Below are 19,923 nucleotides of genomic sequence, written 5' to 3'. Positions count from 1 at the left end.
CTGTTAGCAGCCATTCCCCGTTTCTCCTTCCTCCCAACTCCTGGCCACCATGAGTCTGCTTCCTGTCTGTTTTTGCCCATCATGGACAATGCATCTAAGTGGAATCCAGTGCTGTGTGACCTTTTGTGTCTGGCTTCTTTCACTGAGCATCGTGTTGTTGAGGCTCCTTGACATTGTAGCAGATGTCAGTACTGAATAATGTTCCCTTGTATGGATATGCCAACTTTTGTTTATCCACTCCTCCACTGACAGACTTTTGGGTTGTCACAGCCCTCTTTTTTCAGATGAGGGACATGAGGCCCAGGAAAGTTAAATGGCTTCACCAAGATCACAGAGTAAACAGAGAAGCTGGCAGGTCTGGATTTTATTTTATATTTTTAAAGTTTTTAATGTTTATTTCTGAGAAAGAGAGAGAGACAGAGAGAGAGAGAGAGAGAGAGAGAGAGAGAGCATGAGAAGGGGAGGGGCAGTGAGACATGGAGACACAGAATCTGAAGCAGGCTCCAGGCTCTGAGCTGTCAGCCCAGAGCCAGATGCAGGGTTCAAACTCACGAACCACGAGAACATGACCTAACCGACTGAGCCACCCAGGTGCCCCTGACAGGTCTGGATTTTAAACCATGGAGACCAAACTGTCTTTTACCTGTTTTACCTGTATTGTACATTTTCTAACTCTGGTTGATGATGAAATATTTTTAAAGAACTATTTAAAGCTTAGAGAAAGTACAATTTGGTGATAAACTTCTTTTGTTTTGTTTTTTTGGTGGGTTTTTTGTTTTTGTTTAGTAGTTTTGTTTAGTAGTTAAATAGTTCATTTAAAGCCTAGAGCAAAGGTTGGGTGACTCTGTTCACACTCTGTAGTTCATGAATGTTAACATTTGGCCACTTTTGATTTGGACTTGTTTTTAGGTAACAAAAGAAACGAAACATTACAGTCGAGACTCCTTTGGAACCCCTTCTCCATTCTTCTCAATCCTTCTTCCTCTCCCCAGAAGTAGCTAGCCCAAGATGGTTGTGTATGTAGGTGACTATGTTTTTACCAGTTTACAATGTGCAAACTAACAGTCAACAAGGAAGAAAAACAATAATCTTGACTCCAGGGCAAATGGAATGTATTTTCATAAAGCCAGATTTCTTCCATTTAAAAGATTGCCTTTGATTCGGAGTATAGGGCTTTCCAACTTTATTTATATTAGAATGTCCTTCCCAGTATGAAATGTCCTTCCCAGTATGAAATGGTGACAGTGACAGATAGCTATTTTTTAAATGTCCCATTTGGCAAAAGAAAGGAAATCCAATACTGGGAGGGGGGAGAAATAACTTGTTTATGCAGTGGTGGAAATGAATGAAAGCAAGCTACATGGATCAACATGGATCTATTTGGAAAGTAAGGTCAAGTGAGCGAAAGCCAGTTGGGGTAGGATTAGGCTACTATTTACACGAAAGTTTAAAATGACAAAACTGGGGCGCCTGGGTGGCCCAGTCGGTTGAGCGTCCTACTTCAGCTCAGGTCATGATCAGACGGTTCGTGAGTTCAAGCCCCGCATCGGGCTCTGTGCTGACAGCTCACAGCCTGGAGTCTGCTTCTGATTCTGTGTCTCCCCTTCTCTCTGCCCCTCCCCGGCTCGCACTCTGTCTCTCTGTCTCTCCCCCACCCCCACCCCTTCTCTGCTCAAAAATACACATTAAAAAAAAATAAAATGACAAAACGGTACTGTACATTTAGGACAGTGTTTTTCAAGCTTTTGGGGGGGGGGCACATTGTGCTATAAGAAAGGTATTTTATGACCCAATCCAGTACACATACACACAGATGTAAAACTGGAAGAAAAGTTTCACAAGACAATAATACTTGCCTTAGTACATATGATACACTCTTATTATTTTTAATCCTGTCTTATCCTAGCCTATCCTAATTTTTAAAATGCTGAATTGATTTTACAATCTACTAAAGGGTTGCAACCTGCAGTTTGAAAACAGTGGTTTAGGAATTTACAACACGATGTGGTAAAGATACATGATAAAGATACATATATTCAGGAAAGTGTTACCATGTAGTAAAACCATAAAGACCCACTCATGAAACGCATCATATTTAGGAGGAAAGGAGAAAGGAAGGAATTGGGGATGGGCCCACGTTGGGTGCAATTTTCTCTCTAATGTTTTCTTTCCTAAATGGGAAGATGGTACACGGGGGCTTGTTATATTACTGTGTTTATTTTATTTTTTTATATATTACTGTTTAAAATCGACTTCATTTAGGGACAACTTAGGTACAGTAAAATGCACCCATTCTTAAGTGTATAGTTCCATGAATTTTGACCGGTGAATACACCCATGTAACCACCACCCAGTAAGATATAAAATATTTCCATTGCCCCTGAAATTTTCTCCATGTCCTTTTGTAGTCAATCTGCCTCCATCCCCGAACTCCGGTTCCTGGCAAGGACTGATTTGCTTTCTACCATATAGATTAGATTTATCTTTTCAGCTAAATGGGATCAGCTGAATGGGATCACACAGAGTGAGCTCTTTTTGTGGCTGGTTTCTTTCACTCGGCATAATGGTTTTAAGGTTCATACATGTTGTGTGTGTCAATAGTCCATTTCTTTTTAGTTCTGAGTAGTATCCCTAGTATGAATAGATGAGAATATGTTTATCCATTCACCTGTTGGGAGGCACCTGGGTTGTTTCCAGTCTGGGGACTTAATATCATTTTTTAAATGCCTGAGATGGTTCATTAAAAAATTTATTTATTTATTTATTTATTTATTTATTTATTTATTTATAAGTAGGCTTCATGCCCAGCACGGAGCCCCCCATTAGACTTGGATTCACGACCCTGAGATTAAGACCTGAGCTGAGATCAAGAGTCGGACGCTTCACCAACTAACCCACTCAGGCACCCCAAAAATAAATATACAATTTGAGATAGTTTAAAAAAAAATTTTTTTTTGGTAACATTTACTTATTTTTGAGAGACAGAGAGAGATAGAGCACAAGTGGGGGAGGGGCAGAGAGGGAGGGAGACACAGAATCCGAAGCAGGCTCCAGGCTCCAGCTGTCAGCACAGAGCCTGTCGCGGGCCTTGAACCCACAAACCGTGAGATCATGACCTGAGCCGAAGTCAGACACCCAACCGACTGAACTGCAGTTACTTCATAATTCCCTGATCACTAAATCTTTTTTAAAACAAACAAACAAACAAACAAACAAACAAAAACAAACAGGGTTGCCTGCCTGGGTGGCTCAGTCGGTTGGATGTCTGACTTCGGCTCCTGAGAAAGCTTTTAAGAAAGAAAAAGAGGGGCATCTGGGTGGCTCAGATGCGTCCGACTTCAGCTCGGGTCATAATCTTGCAGTTCATGGAGTCCAGCCCCACATCAGGCTCTGTGCTGACAGCTCGGAGCCTGGAGCCTGCTTCGGAGTCTGTGTCTCCCTCTCTCTCTGCCCCTCCCTCGCTCATGTTCTGTCTGTCTCTGTCTAGAAAATAAACACTAAAAAAAAATTTTTTTTTAAGGAAAAAGGAAATGCAAAGAACAAAAATCATAATAAACTCTGTGACATCCCCTCCCCCTCATATTATTCTGGCAATTTTTCTGGTGTCCAACCCCAGGTCCAGCAGCAAGCCAACGCTTCCTTGCCAGCATGCTGGAAAACCACTGGACGCAGCCCATTGTGGGAGTTGAAGATGGGGCCCTGGGCAAAGAAACCAGTGCTCCTGAGAGACCGTGTTGGTTTCAGCACCAACCTGGCTTCTTCTCCTAAAAAATATCGACTGCAGTTAAGGGGCTGCTGGCTTAGCTTAGAGAGCCTTCTGTGGATCTCGAATTTGTGTGGCCTGGTATGCCTGGCCCTCTAGCTCCCTTGCTGAGAAGCTGAGCCACACATTGATGGTTTCTGGAATAAGTGCTTTCCGCTAGCCTTTCCATCTGCCCACACGTTGGCCTCCACCCAGCCTGGCCAGGAAGCTCTGTCCAGATTTTGGGGCCCTCCAGAGCCAAGCCAGAGCAGGCTCCCAGGGCCTGCCCCAGAGCAAATTGTCTTTTCTGCCTTTGTGTGTTCCAAGCTTATCTCCTCCCACACCACAGCCCTGTAATTAGAGGAACACTGTGGCCTCAGAGCCATTTGGGAAACAAAGGCTAACCTTGGGGAGGCCAGAAGGGCTGTAAGGAGGTGCAACACAGCCAGTTCCCCAACGTTGGCCACACTCTCCCTGAGTTCCCCTCCAAAGGCTCTTCCCTGCCACTCCAAAGTCGGCCTAGCTGGTGCTTGCCTATTACCTAGAGTCAAACCCCGGTCTGTCCCCTTAGTAGCTGGGTGACCTCGGGCAAGTGACATCTCTGAGCCTCAGTTGTGTCATCTGTGAAGTGAGAATAGTGCCAGATTGGATGAAATTATGTATGTGGGCTGCATCTCATGGCACCTGAAACACAACATGATGGGCTGTATTTTCCAAAATTGGCCATGACAATATTTTCAGTCCCACTTGCTCTTCTAGAACCTTACCACTCCCCTACCAAGAGATGGAATCCAGGTTCCGGCCCCTTGAGTCTGGGTGTGACCATGACCACATCAGAAGTCGCTACGCGGCTCCCCAGGCCGTGTCTCAGAAGGTAGGATAGTCCATCTCGCTGTCTCTTGGCCTGAAATAAGTCAGACAGAGAAGGACAAAGACTGTATGTTCTCATTTACATGCCGAATCTAAAAAAGTGGAACACAGAGAGAGTGGAATGGTGATTGCCTGGGGCTGGGGGGAGTGGGGGAAGTGGGAGATGTTGGTCAAAGAGCACGAACACCCAGCTCTGAGATAAATCAGATCCGGGCATTGAACGCACAGCATGGTGAGTACGGTTAACAATGCTGTATTGTATCCTTGAAAGTTGCTAAGAGAGTAGGTCTTTAATATTATCACTATACACACACACACACACAATTATGTGAGGGGATAGAGGCGGTAACTAACCTGACTGTGGTCATGATGTTGCAATATATACACGTATCTAATCATCACTTCTCCACCTTAAACTTTTGTATGTTACATCTCAATAATATCTCAGTCAAGCTGGGGAGAAAAAGGTGGTAAGGCTTCCCATGACTCTCTCTTTCTCTTGGGACACCTGTTTTGGGAAGACTGCCACTGTGCTGTGAGGAAGCCAGGCCACATGCGGAGGGCCCGAGTAGGTGTTCTGGCCACAGCCCCAGGTGAGGTCCCAGTGAACGGCCAGCACCAACCATCACGCATGTGGGTGAAGGGTTTTCAGATGATTCTAGCATCCAAGTGGCCCTCTGAGCTCCCCCCTCCCCCCGGTTGATGCCAAGTAGAGCAGAGAGGAGCTGTCCTCATGGAACGCTGCCCAAATTGAGGATTTGTGAGCTGAATAAATGATCGCGTGATTGTTTTAAGCCACTATGTTTCAGGGTGTTTTGTTATACAGCAATAAACAACCAGAACACAACAGCCACGATAAACCTCATTATTGACGTCTCTGTTTTGCTCACACTTCCCACTCCTCATCCATCAGCAAATGCAAACACATCCCAGATTCAAGCCCAAGCCACTATCATCTCTTGCCTCCGTGCTCTCCGTCACATCTCCAGCCTAGGTCCCCGCCACCTTCCCCCTTGCCATCGGCAGACCTTCTGGCCTCCTTGCGATGCCTCAGACATCTCAAGCATGTTCCCGTCTTAGAGCTGTTCCTTAGACAGAAATGCTTCCCCCCCCCCCCCACCCCAGATGATTGTTCCTCGCTCCATTCAAGTCTCTGCTCAGCTGTCACCCTGTCAGAGAGACCTTTTCTAATCACCCTGCCCCAAATTGCCCTCCTTCGCCAACCCTTCCATCTTGTTTCTCCCCTTACCTAGCTCTATTTTTCTCCATGTCACTCTTCATCATCTGTCATTGTATTATGTCTTTGTCTGCTTATTTTTTGTCACTGTTTCTGTCTGCAAGGGTTTTTGTCTGCTTGGTTCACTGCTGATTTCCCAGTGCCTGGCATACACCAGGTGCTCACTAAAAATCTGTTGAATACACAAATGAATGGAAACTACTAACATTATAGTTGCAAAATGGGGATAATAATAGTTGGGGGCAGGAATCAGTGAAATGATATAGGTGAGTGGTTAACACTGCACTTGGCTCTGAGTGGGTGTGCATTGGAAGGTTGCTATTTACCACTTGTCACAGGTGTGGGTGAGGCCTAGGGAACAGCATGTGGGGACAGTGAGGAGCAGCGGCCATCTGTGGTGCATCCCATGGAGTGAAGCAGGCCTCTGCCAGCCCTGAAGTGTCCATCACTGCAGGATAAGAAAGCGATCCCTGGGGTCTGGGGTACTCTGGCCTCGCTGCTTTACAGGCTAAGGAAAGGAGAGCACCGAAGGGCTATTTGGGGCTTGTAAACCTTGTTTATTTTGATGGTAGGAATGGGACTAGGGGACAAATGGCTCTTTACTGATTTTATTTTCCAAAGCCCCAAATCAGCATTACAATATCAGCAACAAAATGACAAATTAAAACCACCACCCATATTCTTTCTCTGGTTTTTGTTTGTTTAGTAGCGATGTTCAAAAATAAAATCGGAGCACCTGGGTGGCTCAGGTGGCTAAGCGTCCAACTCTTGATTTCAGCTCTGGTCATGATCTCACGGTTTGTGGTTTCGAGCCTTGAGACGGGCTCTTTGCTGACAGCTGGGAGCCTGGAGCCTGCTTCAGATTCTGTGTCTCCCTCTCTCTCTGCCCCTCCCCTGCCTGCACTCTTTCCCTCTCTCTCTCAAAAATAAACAAACATTAAAAAAAAAAAAAAGAAGAGGAGGAGGAGGAGATTTGGACACAGATGGGTGCAGAGGGAAGACTTGGAGAAGACACAGAGAGAAGACGGCCATCTATAAGCCAAAGGGAGAGACCTCAGAAGAAACCAACCCCACAGACACCTTGAGCTTGATCTTCTGGGCCTCAGAACTGTGAGAAAATGAACGTCTGTTGTTTAAGCCACGCAGTCGCTGGTACTTTGCTATGGCAGCCTGAGGAAACTAATACAACATGGTAAATATTTGGAAAATACAGAAAAGTGGAAAGAATAAAATCACACATAATTCTGCCACCCAGCAAGCCCCCAGGAAACAAGGGGCACTGACCACTCTTTCTACCTCCTCACTCAGGATGGGGGAGACATTTCTGGCATGTTGCCTTCAGAAAGCTGGGAGGGATTTTGTATTTGACGCAAACCGGCTGGCATTTGATGTTTTCAGATTGCTTTGGGCTTTTTGTTAAAAGGAGATGCTTCTTCTAAAAGGTGATAAAATTCCACACCGCAGAATTTGAATGTGACCTGATTTAGAGTAAGGGTTGGCAAACTTTCTCTATAAAAGGCTAGATAGTACATATTTTTGACTTTCTGGGCCAGTCTCTGTCACAACTACGCAACTCTGCCATGGTAACAAAAGCAGTCACAGACAATATATAAATGAATGGGTGTTGCCAATAAAACTTTATTTGCAAAAGCATGTGCCAGAACCATGGCCTTTGTTGACAACCCCTGGTTTAGAGGAATGAGTTTTAATTTCAAATTTTAATTAGAAACAATTATCTTAAGGAGAAGGTCTCCATTGGTGCTTATAAGTCTTTAACAGTGTCCTAACCCTGATAATCTTTTTTTTTTAATGTTTATTTTTGAAAGAGAGAGAGAGAGAGAGGATGGGGAGAGGCAGCGAGAGAGGGAGACAGAATCTGAAGCAGGCTCCAGGCTCTGAGCTGTCAGCACAGAGCCCAACGCGGGGCTGGAACTCACAGACCTCGAGATCATGACCTAAGCTGAAGTCCAACACTTAACCGATTAAGCCCCCCAGGTGCCCCGATAATCTCTTTTTAATAACGACAAATTAGACCTCAAGTCCAGTCCTTATGAGTGAAAATATTCTATTAGAACTTAAGGAAATTGTTTTGTCTTCTAACTATATGTACAGTTATCTTCTGTTTATGATGAGTGACACTGGATTTCCATTTATGAAATCTTTCTTTTTTTAAATATTTATTTATTTTGAGAGAGAGAGAGAGAGAGAGAGAGAGAGAGAGAGAGAGAGAAGAAGCATGAACATTGGAGGGGCAGAAAGAGAGAGGAGTGGGGAGAGAATCCCAAGCAGACTCCGAGCTGTCAGCCCAGAGACTGACACGGGGCTTGATTTCACAAACTGCGAAATCATGACCTGAGCCAGACACTTAACCAGTTGAGCCACCCAGGCGCCCCTCCCCTTTCTCTGTCTCTCAAACAAACAAGCAAACAAACAAACAGCTTTAAAATAGATTTTCAATACAAAACTTGCAAGTTGATTAAATATGCTCGATATGTAATAGTCCAGAGGGCATAAAGATATGGCAAACATTGTGAAGAAATTCAGAAAACACTGGCCTTTGACATACCCGATACTTTTATTGTATTTGCTATGCCTAAATTTCGGTCTTTTGATCTACTATTCTGACTAGGTAAACAAGTATCTTAGTCCAGTTGGGCTACTAGAACAAAAATATCATGGACTGACTGACATATAGACAACAAATAAATATTTCTCATCAATCTGGAGGCCAGGAAGTTCAAGATCAAGGTGTCAGCAGGTTGGGTGTCTGGTGAGAGCCTGCTTCCTGGTTCACAGGTGGCTGTTTCCTTGCTGTGTCCTCACATAGCATAAGGGTTGACGGAGCTCTGTGGGATGTCTTATTAGAGCTCTAATCTCATTTATGAACCTCCGTTTCTTTATCTGTAAACTGGGATAATACTGGCACATGCTTTGGTGGAGAGTGGAGAGTTAGATTCAGTAAGGCAATTCATGCAGAGGGTTCAGAGTTTGCCTGGAAGCAGCAAGAGTTCAGTAAAGGGTAGCTGTCACGATAACTATGTTGTTTCAGAAAGATAAAAGGAAGTTCAGTGCAATAATGTAAGAGTAGTGGACTTTGAGCCAGAAAGATTTGGTGTAAATATTAAATTGTCCATTAATTAGGCCAGTCACTCTGGGCACATTAAACTCCTCAGCCTCAGTTTTCCTTATCTGAAAAATGGGAACAAGGTCCAAATGAGGTTATATATATATGATATCTCCTATTTAGGACTATTCAGGACTCTTCATTCTTTATTCAAAAATAAATATTTAAGGGGCACCCGGGTGGCCCAGTCGGTCGAGTGTCTGACTTCAGCTAAGGTCATGATTTTGCAGTTTGTAAGTTTGAGCCCCACCTCAGGCTCACTGCTATTAGCCTGTCAGGGTAGAGTCTGATTCAGATCCTCTGTCCCCCTCTCTCTCTGCCCCTTCCCCCCTCAAAAAAGAAATAACACATTAGAAAAAAATCTCTTTAGAGACACCTGGGTGGCTGAGTTGGTTAAGCATCTAACCCTTGGTTTCGCTCAAGTCATGATCTCATAGTTGGTCAGTTTGAGCCCCACATCAGGCTCTGTGCTAACAGCTTGGAGCCTGCTTGAGATTCTCTCCCTCCCTCTCTCTCTGCCCCTCCCCTGCTCCCTTTCTCTCTTAAAATAAATAAGTAAATTTTTTAAAAAGTTAGAAAATATTTATTGGGGCACCTGGGTGGCTGAGTTGGTTAAGCATTTGACCCTTGACTTTGGCTCAGGTCTTGATCTCACAGTCTGTGAGTTCAGGGCCCACATTGGGCTCTGTACTGACAGTGCAGAGACTGCTTGGAACTCTCTCTCTCTCTCTCTCTCTCTCTCTCTCTCTCTGTGCCTCTCCTGCTCGTCCTCTCTCTCTCTCTCAATCTCAAAATAAATAAATAATAAAACTTCAAAAAAATATTTATGGGGCATCTGCTATGTGCCAAGCACTGTTTTGGATTCTAGGGCTATGGCAGTAAGCAAAACAGAACCCCTTCCCCATTCCAAAAAGATATAAATTATTACCTTTATGCAGCACTTGGGGGAAGGTTGGGGACAATAGACAAGATAAGTAAACTATATAGAATGTTATAGAGTGATGTAATGAGGGAAGGGGGATAGACAATTGGGACTTTTATTTGAAGAATCCAAAAACCCAAGTCAAGTGGCTTAAGCAAAAAAGTTAAATGCTTACATGAATGAAGAGTGCACGCATAATTAAAAAACATTCAGGAGAGGCCTGGGTGGCTCAGTCGGTTGAGCGACCGACTTCAGATCAGGTCATGATCTCACATTAGTGGGCTCAAGCCCCACATCGGGCTCTGTGCTGACAGCTCAGAGCCTGAAGCCTGCTTTGGATTCTGTGTCTCCCTCTCTCTCTGCCCCTTTCCTGCTCACGCTGTCTCAAATGATAAAATAAATAAAACGTTAAAAAAAAAAAAAAAGAAAAAGAAAACATTCATATGTGGCTTGATCCAGGAGCTCAAATGATGCTAAGAGGGCTGGTCTCCATCTCATCCACGCACTCTCATCTATGCACTCAGTTTACCTTCCTTTTGTGCTAACTCCACTCCCTTCATCAGATGCTGCCCAGTGGGTGGAAAGATGGCTGCTACCAGCTCCCGCTCTCACAAGTTCAAGACCAGTTGAGAAGGGAGCCAACTCTCAGTCAACAGATGGAACCAAAGTCTTCCTCTGACTTTTCAGTGATCCAAACTGGGTTGGCAATCACTGCGGCCAGTGGCATGTGAGGCTCTGATTGGCCAGGGTTGGGTCACATGACCATCCTGGGCACTGGAAGTGCAGTTGCCAGCACGCAGAAAAAGTGCACCACTGGTAGGAGGAGGGGGATGTCCTGCAGAAAATCGAGGTGTCCTTCCCTAAAGAAGGGTGAAAAGATGGGAGGGGGTGGGTGAGGTGATCAGTAAATGGTGGTCGAATTTGAAGATAGTGATTGGCCTCCTTTCTCCCAAGTTCTAACCCGGTTGTCCTTGGCTGAGTCAGAAAATTATTTCTGAAAATTGTCCGGCAGTTTCTGACGTCTTCTGCCAAAAAAATGCAACAGTCGGAATATAAAGGCCCAGCTGCTCAATTAATGGGCCTGGCAGGAAGATGGACAGGTGTCTGTGCTGGTGAGCACAGGGAAGAGAAGAGAGGGAAGAAGGCCGAGTTGGGGGGCGGGGGGAGGCAGTTCCAACCCTTGTTCATCTTCGGCAGCCTCAGGGGTGATCTGACATTGACGGATGTATCCACTACTTGTTTTTAGAGAAGGCAGGAGGCACCCGGGTTAGAGCAGAACAGGGGTGGAGGCCTCTGACAGGTGACAGAGATAAGAGGAGGGCTGGACTCCAGGAGCCCGGCAGGACAGCCAAACTCATCAGGAGTCAGCCTAGTAACCGTCTCCTCCTTGCAAGGCTTGAGAACTTTCTCCGGTGACCTCCAGGTAACACAGTTCTCCTCCACCCCCCACCCCCATGTGCCCAGAGCATAAAAAATAAAAGACAAAGAAAGATGGGTACCATAGAATTCATTGTGGCCGCATAGAACAGAAACTCAAACATATACTACTTTGTCTCTCATATAAAACCAGGTTCACGGGTGGGCAGCTCAGGGCTTGTGGGGGGGGATCTGCAAAGTCATCAGAGACCAAGCTTTTCTGGCTTTTCCCTCTGTCCTCTTCTGAATTGGCTTAAGATCTCAAGGCTGCTGGAAAGTTTACTCTGCCTGTTCGAGGAAGGAACAAAGCAAAGGGCATGAATGTGTGATTCTATTAAAGTAGGAGCACAGATACTCCAGTGCACCAAAAGGGCCAAGATGGAGTGTTAACACTTCTTTCTAATAGCCCTCACTTCCCATCTTAGTGTCTTGCAACTGGCAGGTGTGCAGTAAATATTGCTGAGTGAATTGTGTCTTCCACAGCGGCAACTTCCTGCTTGTATGGAAAACTGAACATGAAACAACCACACCTGAGATTTATCGCACCCTTGACTTCAAATCAGGCACAATGCTTACAGAAGCACCTTGCGTGCATCTTTTCATTTATTAGAATTGTTTTTTAGTTGTGGTAAAGTGTGTTATTTTTTAGTAATGATTTTAATGTTTATTTATTTTTGAGAGAGAGGGAGACAGAGCATGAGCCAGGGAGGGGCAGAGAGAGAGGGAGACACAGAATAGGAAGCAGGCTCCAGGCTCTGAGCTGTCAGCCCAGAGCCCGACACGGGGATCAGACCCACGAATTGCAAGATCGTGACCTGGGCCAAAGTCGGATGCTTAACCAACTGCGCCACCCAGGTGCCCCATTAGTAATGCTTTTAAACATCTGGGCTCTGAGGCCCAGAGAGGTTAAGTGACTTGCCTGAAGTCACACAGTAAGTGGTGGATCATGGACTTGAACCCTCGTTTGCTTGACTCAAAAGGTCCTTTTCTTAACTATTAGGTGATCTTGTTTCCTTGATTCTGAAGAAGCTATGTCAGGAACTGTGTGCTGGAATATTCATTGCAACGTTATCAGATATTACACTTACGAGAGGCTTATTTTGTGCCCAACTCTGTTCTAAGCGTTTTATGTGAATTATCCTGTGTAATCCTCCCAAACAGGCCTGCGAGGTAAGTACTGTAATTATCCCAGTTTACAGATGTGGAAGCTGACTCACAGGGAAGTTAAGTACGTAGCCCTTGAGTGGCTGAGCTGGGATTCAAACCCAGGCAGTCTGGCTGCTGAGCCTGTAGGACACGCTGTCCGTGCCTCCCCGACATCCTTTCAGCAGCCACCTTTCTGTGCAAGCCCATCTGATTTTTCAAACCTCCCGTGCCACACTTGCACAACCCCAAGAGTGAGGACATTTTGCAACCTTGTCACCTCACCCGCCTCCCTGGAGTCCCAGACCTCCTAACCCATACTTGGACTTGGCTCTGTCCACCAGGGCTGGCTCGGCAAGTGTGGGGGCGAACCAGAAGTGCCAGGGAGTTCACGTTTTCTGGGAGCATCCCTCAACGGATGACTGACAGGAGTTCTTGCTCTGGAAGATAAATACCCAGCTCCCTTGCCTCCAGGACAACTCTGAGGTATGTTCTATGCTTCCCAGTCCTCCCCAGCAGGAGTGAGCTCCAGCTGCCCACGGTGGTAATTTGCTTGGTAAAGTGTCCCTTTGTATTAACTTCCCTTCTCTCCCTGTCTCCCTCTCCTACTCCCTTCCTCATATGTCCTGGAATCACCTCTCAAATAAGTAATTTGCAGTAGAGCCCTTGTCTCTGAGTCTCTTTACAGGAAACTCAAACCAAATAGTATCTAAAGTCCTAACCATTGCACGCTGCCTGGACATATCGATGTTGTTTGTAAGTGCAAACAAAACCAGCAACTTAGAAAAAAAACCCGGAAGTTGCCTAAACAGGGAACTGGCTAAATCAAAATCAATCCTATCCCACTTTGTATTTTATTTTATTATTATTTTTTAAACGGTTATTTATTTTGAGACACTGAGAGAGCAGGGAAGGGGCAGAGAGAGAGGGAGAGGCAGAACCCCAAGCAGGCTTTGCCCCGTCAGCATGTAGCCTCACACAGAGCTCGATATCTCACAAACCATGAGATCATAACCGGAGCTGAAATCAAGAGTTGGACGCATAACCGACGGAGCCACCCAGGAGCCCCTTATCTTATTACTTTTGATGCTCTGGGCATGGTGTGGGGAGAGAATGGTGTTAACTGGGAGTTGCCAAGGGAAGTTCTCAAGTGCAAGTGTGTATGTTGTCGTGTATGCATGTGCGAATGTCTGTCTGAGTGCGATGTTACACGGGCACAGACCTCTTAGATGAGCCGCTGCCACACCATAAAAACTCGCCTGAAACTTCAAGGTCATACAGTCCAGCCAAGAGCAGGCAAACGTTGACTAGTGGACCAATTTCTCTTTCCAGACAGCCTAACAGGAAGGGCATCTATTGATAAGATCAGCACAAACGAATTTGCCATTTGATGTGAATTTGCAGAGTTCAAGCCAGAGTACCTCCGGCTCTGGGTTTTCTGTTTTCGTGGGTTTTGAGGGGGAGGGTTTCTTTCAAAAGGCCGGAGGCTGGAAGAGGAGTGTGTGGAGGAAGGAAACGGAGGCAGCTTAAACTAGAGACGGTTGTGGGGTTCTTGTCAACGAAAATTTTGCATATGTTTTTAAAAAATGTTTCTTTTTTATTTTTGAGAGAGAGAGAGGGAGGGCATGTGTGAGCTGGGGAGGAGGAGAGAGGCGGGCAGAGGGTTTGAAGCAGGCTCTGTGCTGACAGCAGCGAGCGCGATGTGGGGCTCGAACTCACGAACCGTGAGATCATGATCTGAGCAGAAGTTGGATACTTAACCAACTGAGCCACCCAAGTGCCCTTAATTTTCCATAGTTTTTTTGCCAAGTTCTTTAGGGGTACTTTGCCAGAGCCTGACTCAGAGAGGTTACTATCCCAGTCTGAGGTCCAGGATCAGGCATTGGTCAGGCCTGGGATCTGAAATGTCAGCTGAGCTCAGGCAGTTAGGCATCAGACTCTTGATCTCAGCTCAGGTCTTGATCCCAGTGTTTTTATTTATTATCTTAAAAGTAAATAAATAAGTGAAAGGTCAGCTGAACTGGTCCTTCCACCTGAGATAAAAGACCACGCCTCAGACCTTTCTCTCTCCTCTGAACAGAGCCCTTTCTCAACACCAAGTCTTTAGTGTACCTCATGTCATCTTATCCTCACCACAACCCTATGAAGTATAAACACTCTTATTATTTTCCTATTACGGATGAGGAAAATGGGGCCCTAAGAAGCCAAGTGACTTATTTGTTCAACGACGCCCAGCCTTAGATATTTGGCAGAGCTGGGATTTGAGGCAAGGTCTACCTTCCTCCCAAGCTCTCAACGCTTCATAGCAGCTGAGGGAGAATGTGTGAGTCAGCACTGCTGCGTAACAAATAGCCCCAAGATTTCGGCAGCTTGCAACACACGCACATTTCTTGTTCTCATTAACGTTTGTGCTTCTGCTGGGCTCTGCCCCATGGGCCTTCTTGTTCTGTGCCCTAAAGGACATGTCCATTCTTGGGGCGGAAGGGAAGTACAACAAAAGAAGAAAACTCTAGCAATGCCCTTTAAAACTCTCTCTTGGAGGTGATGTGCAGCAGTCCCCCTCAAATCCAATTGGCCAAGTCAGTGGGGGCAGTGACGGACAATCCTTTTATAGGGAAAGTGGGAAGGGGTGAAAAGTGGAGAACAATAATACAATCTCCTGCCTTTTTGGTCACCAATATTAACTTCTCTCCCATCACTTAAAATACCATCCAACCCCCTCAAGAAAGACACCTCAAAAAGTCACATACAGCCATGATGGAAGGCTTGGAGCATAGGACGTGATGGTCTCTGCTTCATGTGTTAAGAGAATGTTTTCTTTGAAAGCCTCTTCTGCAGGGCCTTGTACCACCTGGGAGGGATGAATAGGCTGTCACTGTTTCAGCCTCCTGTCGGACAACCTGGGGAAAGGCATTTCAGTAGCGGGAGAGCTAGAAGACCAGCCAGGCCGGTCATAGCAAGAAATAACAACAGCAACAAACATATATTGTGCACTTCCTATGGGCCGGGCAGCATGTTAAGGACTGTGTTTCATTATATCCCCACAGCAATACCTTTTTATGATTTGATCCCATTCATTCTCATTATCAACTCATTTTACAGATAAGAAGGCCAAGGCTTGGAGAGCTTGACCCCAGTTTATAGAACCACTTGCTTAACCATTGAGATAACTCCTCTCATTGCTTATTCTATATGGTGGTTTATGGTCCTGAGATATTAACCCTTCAATTTCTATAGGTGCCATCTCACTTCTAATGCCTTTAATGCCATCTGAGGCAGTCTAACACTCCCACCAAGCTCTCCCAACAGTCCCACTGGTCTACAAGTTTAGTTGCTTTCATAACGAGATACCAACTAGTAGTTACTGAAATAATATAGAAATGTATTTCTCTTTTATATAAATGTACAAATAGGCAGCCTTGGGCTAAGTGGCAGCTCTATAATCATTAGGTACCCAGGCTCCTTCCATCTTGTTTTTCTTCTATTTCCAGCACGTACCTCCCTTTTCGTGATACAGTATGGCTGCTATAGCACCTGCCACAACATCTGCATTCGAACCATGGAGACCTTGTAAGGGGGAAATGAAAGGTATGTCTCATACTTTTAAGCATACTTCCTAGAACTTATACATACAACTTCTATTTGCATCCTATTGGCTGGAAGGTAATCATATGGTTATATCTTGCTGCAATGAGGCTATGATGAAGTGTAATCTCTATTCTGGTTGGCCTTGTGTGGTTTTATTACTAAAGGAAGAAGGGAGCACAACATTGGGGAAAACTTTTTTTTTTAAGTTTATTTATTTATTTTGAGAGACAGAGAGAGAGAGAGAGAGAGAGAGAGAGAGAGAGAGAGAGCGCACACGCAAGCAGGGGAAAGACAGAGAGAGAAGGAGAGAGAAATCCCAAGCAGGCCCCACACTGTCAGTCCAGAGCCCAATGTGAGGCTCAAGCTCATGGGCTGTGAGATCACGATCTGAGTGGAAATGAAGAGTCAGATGCTTAATTGACTGAGCCACCCAAGTGCCCCTTGGGGAAAACTTTCTAAAGAGGGGCTCACCAAGTCTGTTGGTGAGGTGCCCCAAACTGGTTAATAAATCAAACCACTACTCTTCCAATATATGCCCCAGATTAATTTAAAGCTGGGGCTGGGCCTTGCAAAGGGTAGAGCAGAGAAAGGGGTGTGGTCTGGTTGGTTTCTCCTCTGGCTCCCAAATTCATGACACAAAATCCCTCTTTAAAAGGCTGTTTATGAGATGGGCTTGCATTTCTCTTAGGGCTTTTGCCCTTTACCCAATGCCAGCAAACTTTTCAAAGTCTCCTCTGACCACACTTGACAATGAGGTGAGTCCCATGAATGGCTTTTTGATCTGTCGCTGTACAGGGTTAATCCCATAAGTGATGGGTTCAGATTGCTGCTTTGCTGCTTGCTTGCTGGCCATGTGACCTTGGGCGAATAACTTCACCTCTCTGAGCCTCAGTTTTTCCCTCTGTAAAATGAAGGTCACAGTAATGCTTGCTGTATACAGCTATGTCAGGGGATGGATGAGAGGAGGACGGGAAGTGTTTAGCCTGCTGCTTGGCCCTGAGCACTCAATACAATTGAATGATTATTACTTTTCTCAGCGAATTTTTAAAAAATAGAGTGTCTCCTTGAGCAACTGTTTAGAACAGTACCACCAATTAGAAATAGAATGTGAGCCACATGTGGAATTTGTATTTTTCCAGTAGCTACACTAAAAACATGAAAAGAACAAGTAAAACTAATTTTTAAAAATTTTTTAAAGTTTTTATTTATTTATTCATTTAAGTAAGCTCTACACCCAATGTGGGGCTCAAACTCATGACCCTGAGATCAAAAGTCACATGGTCTTCCTCCCAAGCCAGCCGGGAGTCCCAAGAACAAGTGAAATTAATTTTAATTTAGCCCAATATATCCAAAGTGTCATTTCAGCATGTAATCAATATAAAGAAAAATATTCATGAAATATTTTTTACCCCCCCCCCATTTTTTAATGCATTAGGCTTCAAAATCCATTGTGTATTTTATACTGACAGCACACCTCGGTTTGGACCAGCCACATTCAAGGGCTCAGAACCACATGTGGAGAGTGGCCTCTGTATGAACAAGATAAACTTATCCTTCCCTGGTTTTGTCTCTGTGCATAGCCAAAGAAACATTATTGTACATCCAAATTGCTGGGACCTTGGCTGAGTCTATCTGCTGGAAGCTTTCGGCATATTCTTAGGTCACCGATCTCTAGAAAACAGGAAGTGAGGACATCTCCAGCCCCCACCAGCTTCCGCCAATCTCAGGGTTGCTGCCTCAACTACTGTCTTCTAGAGGCCCAGCAGAAAGGGTCTGATGCGGCAGCAAGTGCATATGTAAATGTACAGGAAAACGTCTGTGAGCTTCTTACCAAATTGTTGAGAGGAACGTCAAAGCAGACTTTGTAGTAATGCCCCTGAATTTTTCCATTGAGAATGCATTCATGTGTTACTTATTTAAGCAAAAAATGAGATAGAGAGAAAGGTAAAGGAGTGTGACCATGATTTGGAGTAAGTCTCCAAGAATTTGAACAGAAAACAGGGCAAGTGTGGAGACTACAAGATGGACCTTGGTACCAGCTGCCTGCATTTGCAGCCAGCCCTGCCATCTACCCGCTGGGTGACCTGGGGCAAGTTTCTTTCTTTTCTTTTCTTTCTTTCTTTCTTTCTTTCTTTCTTTCTTTCTTTCTTTCTTTCTTTTTTTCTTCTTTCTTTCTTTCTTTCTGTCTTCTTTCTTTCTTCTTTCTTTCTTTCTTTCTTTCTTTCTTTCTTCTTTCTTCTTTCTTTCTTTTCTTTCTTTCTTTTTTCTTTCTTTCTTCTTTCTTTCTTTCTTCTTTCTTTCTTTCTTCTTTCTTTCTTTCTTCTTTCTTTCTTTCTTCTTTCTTTCTTTCTTTCTTCTTTCTTTCTTTCTTTCTTCTTTCTTTCTTTCTTTCTTTCCTTTTTTCTTTCTTTTAATATTTATTTGGGGGGGTAAGGGGCAGAGAGAGAGGGAGACCCAGAATCCGAAGCAGGCTCCAGGCTCTGAGCTGTCAGCACAGAGCCCCACATGGGGCTCGAACTCACGAGCTGTGAGATCGTGACCTGAGCCGAAGCTGGAGGCCCAACTGACTGAGCCACCCAGGCACCCCTGGGGCACGTTTCTTATGCTCTCTGGGCCTCGGTTTCTTTTTTTTTTTTTTCTTTTTTTTTTTTTTTTTTTTGGGACAGAGAGAGACAGAGCATGAACGGGGGAGGGGCAGAGAGAGAGGGAGACACAGAATCGGAAGCAGGCTCCAGGCTCTGAGCCATCGGCCCAGAGCCCGACGCGGGGCTCGAACTCACGGACCGCGAGATCGTGACCTGGCTGAAGTCGGACACTTAACCGACTGCGCCACCCAGGCGCCCCATGGGCCTCGGTTTCTTTTTTTTTTTTCTTTTTTCTTTTTGGGACAGAGAGAGACAGAGCATGAACGGGGGAGGGGCAGAGAGAGAGGGAGACACAGGATCGGAAACAGGCTCCAGGCTCCGAGCCATCGGCCCAGAGCCCGACGCGGGGCTCGAACTCACGGACCGCGAGATCGCGACCTGGCTGAAGTCGGACGCTTAACCGAGTGCGCCACCCAGGCGCCCCATGGGCCTCGGTTTCTTAATAAAATGGGGAAACTCAGGGGACATATGCCCCTGGGTCGTTTTGAGGATTAAATGCGTGAACGTGGTAGGGTGTTGTGATCACGCCTGACAGAGAAAGTACTCAAAAAATGTTTTCGTGGTTTTTGGGTGGGAGAAGGTAGCAGGAAACTCTCTCAGTGAAGACACACTGAAGGGGGATCCGGATGAGGAGTCTGGATCTGCCATTACCTAGTTTGTGTGAACTTGGGTCTCAGTTTTATGCTAATACTAATTCTGATATTAACAACAGCAACGTACGTGTTTGCCTACTTACTATCACCCAGGAACCTCACGTGTTTTGTTTCATTGGCCATTCACAACATCTCTCTGAGGCAGATACTGTTATTATTTCCCTTCTCCAAATGAGGAAACAGAGGCTAAGAGGTGTGAAGCAGCTTTCCCGAGGCCACACGGCTACTAAGGCCCAGAGGAGGGATTTGAATCCAGGGCTGTCTGCCAGATGGAAGAGCCTGAGGCGATGCCCACTGCACCACCCTGCCCCATCTGCAAGGTCTTTCCCAGTTTTGCTGGTCTGTGATGCTGGGAGGTGAGTTGCATGCTGGGAGCTAAGAGTTCTGGTTTCAAGTGCTAGTTCTGTTGAGTTTCTGGACCCCAGAGTGGGCCTGGAAGTTTTGTCATCTGTAAACTGGGGCCAAGAAAATGCAGCACCCTGCATTTGAAGGTTTTCTTGCCAGCTTCCTTTAGACCTTTGCTACCTCTTTTTATTTTATCTTCCCAAACACCTCACTCATGAGGTCACGATGAAGATCACAG

Source organism: Neofelis nebulosa, chromosome 11 (assembly GCF_028018385.1).
Source record: "Neofelis nebulosa isolate mNeoNeb1 chromosome 11, mNeoNeb1.pri, whole genome shotgun sequence".
In the NCBI taxonomy this organism is placed as follows: Eukaryota; Metazoa; Chordata; class Mammalia; order Carnivora; family Felidae; genus Neofelis; species Neofelis nebulosa.
This window is presented reverse-complemented; position numbering follows the sequence as displayed.